The 9,281-nt window shown below is 40.4% G+C and overlaps 1 non-coding gene across 1 annotated transcript; it reads right to left on the reverse strand.

The window, feature by feature from the left end:
- Nucleotides 1-213: 213 nt before the first annotated feature.
- On the reverse strand, nucleotides 214-285 carry TRNAH-GUG (transfer RNA histidin (anticodon GUG)). Its single transcript has one exon. It is a non-coding gene; the product is annotated as a tRNA-His (tRNA).
- Between the last annotated feature and the right edge of the window lie 8,996 nt (nucleotides 286-9,281).

Raw genomic sequence — 9,281 nt, forward strand, 5'->3', positions numbered from 1 at the left:
TCCCAAGTGGAATGGTTGTATAACTGGTAGGTGTCTGCTTAACCCCAACTTTCTAGGTCGAAAAAATAAAAAATAAAAAAACAAAAAACCGGTGGGTCCCATGGTGGTCGACGGTGTAATTACATGGGCGATTAACGTCAGTTTCCACATTGGGTCCCACGTGAAAGAAGAGGCTATAATTGCTAAAAGTTAATTACGCCAAAAATAGAATTATGTGGCTGCTGGGATTCGAGCCCAGGTCTCCACGGCCACAACGTGGAATTCTTACCACTAAACTACAGCCACACGAGTTGTAAAAAGACAAAAAAAATAGTACTCATTCTATAGAATAAAATCTCCCTCGTCCAAAGCGACGCTACTTGCACCGCATCTCTCTCTCTCTCTCTCTCAAAAACAGAAGTCTGTTTCACTTCTCTATTTTATTAGTTACTAGATAATCGGAGTGATCATATGGCCAGGGCCTATAAGATAATTTAAATAGTAAAAAAAGTTTAAACCATATACATTTATGAATATTGAAAGAAAAATAATGAGAATCATAAATATATTAATAAATTTAAAACATTATAAAATAATTTCATTTTATAGCTATTAAGAAAAAGATGTTTTGAAAAGGGAGAAAGAGAGAGCAAGCACTTATAAATAGTAATTATTTTTTATAAAAATTATATTTATCATTTTTTTTGAAAACTCTATACAAATTTTTTATGAAAACTCTATATAGTAATGTGCCATGTAACCAACACTTTCTTTTTTTATGAAAACTCTATACAATTTTTTAATTACATTCTCAACTCACATGACAAAATGTCAATTAATAAAATATTATAAAAATATTTTTTTTGGGACCTGATGCCCTTGCAAATGATTTAAGGGAAACATTCTTGACACATACAAAGGAATGGAGAGAGAGTGAGAGAGAGACCCAAGCCTGCAGGAGCCCGTTGAAAGAGTTTGGACATTCTCTCTGTTGGCGACATAATTTCTCGATTTTAGCATTGCAATTTCAAAGTTTTTGATCGATTTTATCATGTTTTATACATGAAAAAAAATTATTGGTCAGTAAAATTTGAAACAAGAGTTCTTAGCACCCTGAAATATGTAATCCAACAAAATATGTAAACCCCACCAAGATTTTCAAAGATTTTCTATTATAAAATTTCTTCGTAAGGATGCCGGCTTTGTTTTATAAAAACAAACTCTTAGATCATCGTATTATAGATCTTTCAAGGCTTGAAAATCAATGGCCTAGAATTTGTTGGATATAAAAAGAAGAGATGAGAGAATTCAAATATGAAAACGTGGGTTGTTTTCCTTTTGAAAAAATGTTTGGGCTTGATGACGTAAAATGGTCTCATATTGAAGAAGTTTGAGTTTGTTGTGGGCTTTATAACCTACATGTAACTCTTAAACTTGTTCCTAAGAACAAGAGGTTGTGATGACTACCACACGTGCGTGCACGCCCGTCGTACCGTGCTATGCTGGGCCGGGCTTGGGCTCGGGTTCAAGTTCGGGTAATTGGCCCTTTAGAGCCATATCCAATCAAGACCAAAGTACCTTTTTGCCCAAAGTTCCTGTGTTTATTTGGATGCTTTAATGAGTTATGAGAAATGACAACGGATCACGACTCCTCGTAGTTCGTGTCTGTTAACGAGTCTTGTCTTTTCGGATTCTGTAACGGATCTCGACTCTTCGAAGTCCGTTAACGAGTCTCGGTGCCTCGGATTTCGTAACTGGTCCTTTTCATGTTTTGTAACTGTTCGTGAGTTATAAAATGTGGTTAGGGCTGAGGTTACGAATATGTTGTACGCGGAATTCTGAGAAAGAAAGATTGCGTTTTCTCTCTTCCTGTTGCTCTCTCTCTCTCTCTTGAGTTTTCCTTGAAGGAGTTTTCTGCAACATCAGTTCATAGAAGTTGTCTTCGAAAGACGATCCGTCAGAGTGCACCAGCTTTGATCATCGAGGCTCTTGTATCTTGGGGGAAGGACGCCGGACCCTGTTTGCACTGTACGTGGAGGCAAATCTTCTCTAAGGAGAGTACTTTCGTACACCTTAGCCATTTACATAATCTAAATATGTTTCTGTTGTTTTTATTGTATTTCATGCAATTGTTTATCTAGTTGCTTTTGTCTAGATTTTGGTGTTATGCGAAAACCGACATGCTTGCTCCCTGTTTATGTTTCGTATTGATTGTGAAAATGCGTGATCTGAAAATTGATCCAACAGAATTTTTGTAAATGTTAAGCATAAAAAATCACATTTCTTAATCGAATTATGATGATGTTGGATCTTAAGCAGGTTGTGAACAACCAAAATCTCTCCCTTCTCTCTCTATGTTCTCTTTGTTGGATCACAGTTCGGATCACACAGTTTCACAGTCGTCATCATGATATAAAACATGATATAAATCAGGAAATATAACAAAGTATACAACATGATCAACAGACGACCGAAACAATAACAGGGAGCAAGCATGACAGTTTCCGCATAAAACCAAAATCCAGACAACAGTATATGAACAAACATATACATGGAACACAATAAACATAAAAGAAGCATGTTAATACTGTGTAACAGGCTAAGGCGTACGGAAGTGCTCCCCTTAGAGAGGATTCGCCCCCACATACAGTGCAAATCAGGGTCCGGCGTCCTTCCCTCAGGATACAATAGCCACGACGAACCGAACGGTGCACTCCGACGAGTCATCCTTCGAAAACAACATCTTCGAACCAAATGTTGCAGAACACCCTTTCGGGAAAACTCAGAAAAGAGAGAGAGAGAGAGCAACAGGGGAGATGGGAAATCGCAGAGCTCCAGAAATTCGTCTGTCTCAGCCTGTGCGTAACCCCATCCCTCACCACGCTTTTATAATCCACGAACGGTTATGAAACGTGGAAGGACCTGTTACGGATTCTGAGGAGACGTGATCCGTTAACGGTTTTCGAAAGATCGAGACCCGTTACGGAATCCGAAGGGCCATAACGGGCACGAAATACGAGGAGTCATGACCCGTTATCCATTCCCATAACCCATTACCGAATCCAAATAACCAAATAAACTTTGGGTAAAAAGATACTTTGTCTTGATTGGATATGGCCCTAAAGGGCCAATAACCCGAACCCGAACCCGAGCCCGAGCCCGGCCCGGCTCGGCTCGGCTCGGCACGACACGGCACAGCGAGCGCGCGCGCGCATGTGGTGGTCATCCCACTCCCTTGTTCTCAGGAACAAGTGTATGAGTTCACTAGTTGCTTATAAAACCCTCAGAAAACTCAAGCAAAAGCAATATGGGACTATTCCATCTCATCAAGACCACTTTCTCTAAACAACCCATTTTCTTCTTTGAATTTTCTCTTCCTTCCTTCTTACACCCAACATTCCCCCACAAATTCAAAGAATGAAACGGGAGGAAACCAAGGTGCAAAATGAGACAATCTGCAACAGGACATATCATGCTTTCAGCAATGGTACCTTCCGATTTGAACCACTACCTTAGTTGACTAACTTTACCCCCACAGGAACGAAGTGAACTGAAGTCTTGAACTTGAACCTTAGTTGTAGGAGTGTTCATTAGCAACAACACGATAAAGGTTCTGGTTGTAATCTTTAGAGGCGGCGCGTTAAAGGCCATGCGCCCGAATCCTGTTTCATGAGTGAATTCAGGAACAACCCAATTCCTTGAACTGCGACCACACAGTCACACTCACATAGGTGGGCTTCTCCAAAGATGCACTGCTAACATCTCGCCTAGAAGGCTTTGAACCCATTCAGAGTTTTTAACTCTTCCTTAACTTGCAGCTACAACACCTTTCCAGAGTAAACAGGGGAACAGACACAGATACAAGGTATCATATTTAATAAGGTGCTATCCAGTTCACCCTACAGCTTGTTATTACCACATTGAACCTACTTTGTGGGATCTTCACTCAGATAGGTTGGGTTGCTACTGCAGATGAACTACTGATGAGTTTCAGTCTCATCCCCTCTCTGGATTTCAGGAATAACGACTTATCTAGTCCTTTCGTTAATGGATCAACTGTGTTCTCTTTGGATCCAACATAGTCCACAGCAACCACTAACTGAGACACCAGTTCCCTTACAGATTTTATCCTGACTTGGATGTGTCTCCTCTGCTTTTGGTTATATTTTGTGCTTTTAATCTTTACAATAGTGGTCATATTGTCACAATGCACAAATATCGCAGGAATTGGCTTGCACATTAAAGGAAGTTCCTCAAGAAGTCCCTTTAACCATTCAGCTTTCAATCATGTGACATCTAAAGCACAGAGTTCAGCCTCAAAAGTAGACCGAGACAAGATGGTCTGCTTTACTGATCTCCAGGCGACTGTGCCGCCACCCAAGGTAAATACATACCCTGTCATGCCATAACTGTCAGAGTTCATGGCTATCCAGCTCGCATCACTATATCCCTTAAGAACTGCAGGGAATCTCTTGTAATGCAAACTCAAGGATATAGTTCATTTCAGGTATCTAAGTACCCTGTCCAATGCCTTCCAATGAGTGTGATTTGGACAACTTGTGTATCTACTTAATTTTGTCACAGTGAACGAAATATCCGATCTCGTGCAATTTACAAGATACATCAAACTTCCAATAATCTGGGAATACCCTAATTGAGACACAGGAACACCAGTCGTATTCTTATGAAGAGGGATAGAAGGGTCATATGGAGTTGCTACAGATCTCCCTTGGTTATAGCCAAATTTCACAAGTACTTTATCAACAAAGTGAGATTGAGAAATGGTTAACCCTTCAACTGAACGAGTCAGCTTTAAGCCTAAGATCACATTTGCAACACCCATATCCTTCATATCAAACTTACTACTAAGAAACGACTTTGTCTCATTAACAATTCTCATATTGGAACCAAACAATAGAATGTCATCTACATACAGGCATAAAATAATACAACCATCACTTTTAACTTTACAATAAACACACTTATCAGATTCATTGACAACAAAGCCAAATGATAAAATAATATTATCAAACTTTTCATGCCATTGTTTAGGGGCTTGTTTTAGTCCATATAATGACTTAACAAGTCTACAAACTTTATCTTCATTACCAGGAGCCACATAACCCTCAGGTTGATCCATATAAATCTCTTCTTCAAGATCACCATGTAAGAAAGCGGTCTTCACGTCCATTTGATGGACCGAGAGATCATAAATGGAAGCCAGTGCAATAAACACCCTAATAGTGGTCATCCGGGTAACTGGAGAATATGTATCAAAATAGTCTATTCCCTCCTTTTGTTTGAACCCCTTGGCAACCAGTCTCGCCTTGTACTTGTCAATGGATCCATCTGGTTTCAACTTCTTCTTAAAGATCCATTTGCACCCAATTGTGGAACTACCACGAGGGAGGTCAACCAGTTCCCAAGTACCATTAGAGATAATGGAGTCCATTTCACTCTTGATGGCATCTTTCCAATGCTTTGCTTCAGGTGAAGCCATTGCATCTCGGAAAGTGGGAGGATCATCTTTGATAAGGTAAGTGATAAAGTCACTTCCCAAATCCTTGGTAATCCTTGGTCTCTTGCACCTTCTAGGTTCAACCACTTCCTCAGACTCACCGGGTCTAGGATGGGAACAAGATGGTTCTACCCCCATATCTGTCATCCTTTCCACATGTTCGAGAATGAAACCAGAAGTTGAAGGTATATCTAAAGAAGACATATTCTGAGGTACACCAACTTTCATGGAAAATACATCCTCAAAGAATGTAGCTTCTCGAAGCTCAACAATAGAGTTAACATCTATGCCAGATATCTCAGACTTAATTACTAAGAACTTGTAGGCATAACTGTTTTCTACATAACCCAAAAAGACAACATCTACTGTTTTAGGATCCAGCTTCTTCCTATTGTGTTCTGGGACAAGTACCTTAGCAAGTCACCCTCACACTTTAAGGTATTTTAAGTTGGCTTTCCTATTTCTCCAGAGTTCAAAATGACTACTATCCTTATGCTTCTGAGGTACTCTATTCAGAATATGACAAGCCGTATTCAAAGCATCCCCCCACATATAGGTAGGTAATCTAGAACTCCCAAGTAGAGTATTTATCATGTCAGTTAGGATTCTATTCTTTCTTTCTGCAATCCCATTGGATTGAGGAGAATATGGAGCAGTAAACTCATGAACTATTCCAACAGACTTGCAATATTCATCGAGTTTATTAGAGGTATATTCTCCTCCTCTATCAGACCTCAATCTTTTAAGTTTTCTACCAGTTTGTGTTTCTGCTTCATTCTTAAAATTAAGAAACTTATCAAAAGCTTCATCTTTTGATTTTAACAGATACACATAACAGTATTTAGTGTCATCATCTATAAAAGTGATAAAATACTTTTTATGATTTCTGGTTAATACTCCATTAAACTCACAGATATCTGTATGCACCAGATCCAATATTTCAGAATCTCTAACAATCCTATGAAATGGTTTCCTACATTGTTTTGTTTGCACACAAATTTCACATTTTTTAGTTTTATCAATGGAATGCTCAGGAATCATTTTCAAGTTCATTATGCGTTTCACAGAATTGAAATTCACATGACCTAATCTACTATGCCACAAATCAGATGATTCTATGTTATAAGCAACATTAGACAATGAATCAAAAGAAACATCATTTTCTAATTTATCACTGCAAACATGTTCAACACGAAGTTTAAATAAACCATCATCTAAATACCCCTTGCCAATAAAAGTTCCAGAATGTAAAATAACAACTTTATTACATTTAAAGTTAAATTCATAACCCTCTCTAACAAGACATGAACCACTTAGAATGTTCCTTCTAACTACAGGCACATGGTGCACTCTGTGTAAAGATAGAACTCGTCCTGAAGGAAACTTCAGATCCACGCGTCCAATCACTAACACCTTTGCAACCGTTGAATTGTCCATAGTCACGGATCTGCCTGCAGCAGCCTGGTATGAGACAAAGACAGACTTATCAGCACAAACGTGCACATTAGCCCCAGTGTCAACCAGCCACTCAGTTGGTTCATAAACGTGATAGATTTGTGAGTTAACAGAATCATACTCAGTACTGGTCCCAACGACCTCAGTCACCATGTTGACTTGAGGCGTTCCGTCTGTGGTCCCATGAGCTTTGGCCTTCTTGGAAGGACATTCCTTAGCCCAGTGCCCAACCTGCCCACAGTTCCAGCACAGTTTGTTCTTTGCCTTTGTCTGGATTTTGACCTTAGGTTTAAACTGATTTTTCATTGTAGATTTCGATTTTTGTCCTTTGCCCTTAAAAGCTTCGGTCATCATGTTCACCTTAGGCGGTTCAGTTGGCATCACGATCTATTTTTGGCTCCTATGCTCCTCTTCAATGGCAATGACTACCATAAGATCATCTAGGAAAATCTTCCCTCTACGGTGCTTGAGAGACATACCGAAGTCTACCCAAGACTTAGGAAATTTCTCTACGATGGTCATAACTTGAAACTTCTCAGGAAGTTTCATTTCAGCCTCAGCCAAACTATGGAGCAGTAGCAGAAACTCGTGTGCCTGCTCAGTGACCGACTTGCCTTCTACCATCTGATATTTCAGAAACTTGGCAACAGATTACTTTTCAAGACCTTGGTCTTCGGTATTGTACTTTTTGTCAAGTTGATCCCATAGACCCTTAGCAGTGGTAGACGAAGAACAGTACACATCGAACAATGTGTTGGACAAAGCCAACAGTATGCAGCCACGGCATATACTGTCCTTTTCTTTCCACTGGACTGCCGCAGTGACTGCAGCAGGGTCAGGGTCAGTATCAGAAACCGAAGGGCAGTCGATTTCCAGAACTGACAGCAGCCCTATCGTGGTGAACCAGATTTTCATGCGTTGCTGCCAACGCTTGAAATTCTGACCGGCAAACTTTTCCGGCATACCAGGCATGTCCACTTTTGGTACAAAAGCGGAAGAGGTCGACATGCTTAGAATCTTCTCTAAGACTGTTGGATCATAGTTCGGATCACACGGTTTCACAGTCGTCATCATGATATAAAACATGATATAAATCAGGAAATATAACAAAGTATACAGCATGATCAACAGACGACTGAAACAATAACAGAGAGCAAGCATGACGGAATCCGAAGGGCCATAACGGGCACGGAATACGAGGAGTCATGACTCGTTATCCATTCCCATAACCCGTTACCGAATCCAAATAACCAAAGAAACTTTGTCTTGATTGGATATGGCTAAAGGGTCAATTACCCGAGCCCGAGCCCGAGCCCGAGCCCGAGCCCGAGCCCGAGCCCGAGCCCGGCCCGGTTTGACACGACACAGCACAGCACGACGGGCGGGCGCGCGCGCACGTGTGTGGTGGTCATCCCACTCCCTTGTTCTCAGGAACAAGTGTATGAGTTCACTAGTTGCTTATAAAGCCCTCAGAAAACTCAAGCAAAAGCAATATGAGACTATTCCACCTCATCAAGACCACTTTCTCTAAACAACCCATTTTCTTCTTTGAATTTTCTCTCCCTTCCTTCTTACACCCAACACTCTTACCATCTGCATACTTTAGGATGGTCCTACAGAGATTCTACAGTGGTATCAAAGCCAACGCCCTCTGCTCTTAGTAGCCGATAATCGCACTAAGGCACAGTTCACTATTTGAGGTCGTCGATCACTCGAACCCATCACCGAAAAATCAAAACCAGGAAAGCGATAAAGGTTAGTGTTTTTTTCTGTTTAAGGTTGTCACTAGAAATCCGGTCACTCAAATCACAATGAAACCGCTCATCCTCTCGCCGGGAAAGTTTGTCTTAACCCAGTTCATAAAAAAATAATAAAATAAAAAAAAGTTGTTTTTTTAACCTGTTTGTTCGACAGTGCTTTCTGAGAGGAAGCATTTGAAGGAGTGTCGATCCTTGTGGGACTCCGTCTGCCTTCGCTGCCAGCATCAGGGGCAAAGGGAAAACCCCTTCCTCTGCCTCTGCCAGGGGAGGAGGACTTATCCCCAGCCTCTGCTCTTTCTATAAGAGAACATAACTGACTATAAGGATGATCATCCAATATCGAAAGTGAAAAACAAACCTTCTTGAAGCAAGCCGAACAACCAAAAATCTCTCTCTTCTCTCTCTATGTTCTCTATGTGTTTGCACACTTTAGGATGATCCTACACAGATTCAACAGATGATCCAATAGTCGATTTCAAGCAATTGGACCACGCCCAATGGATCTTCCTGGTTAGATTTGCAAAAAACCCTATGAAAATATGATTTCATACTAGTTAATTTACATATTT

Source organism: Nuphar pumila, chromosome 9, assembly GCF_984573655.1.
Source record: "Nuphar pumila chromosome 9, dmNupPumi1.hap1.1, whole genome shotgun sequence".
Lineage (NCBI taxonomy): Eukaryota > Viridiplantae > Streptophyta > Magnoliopsida > Nymphaeales > Nymphaeaceae > Nuphar > Nuphar pumila.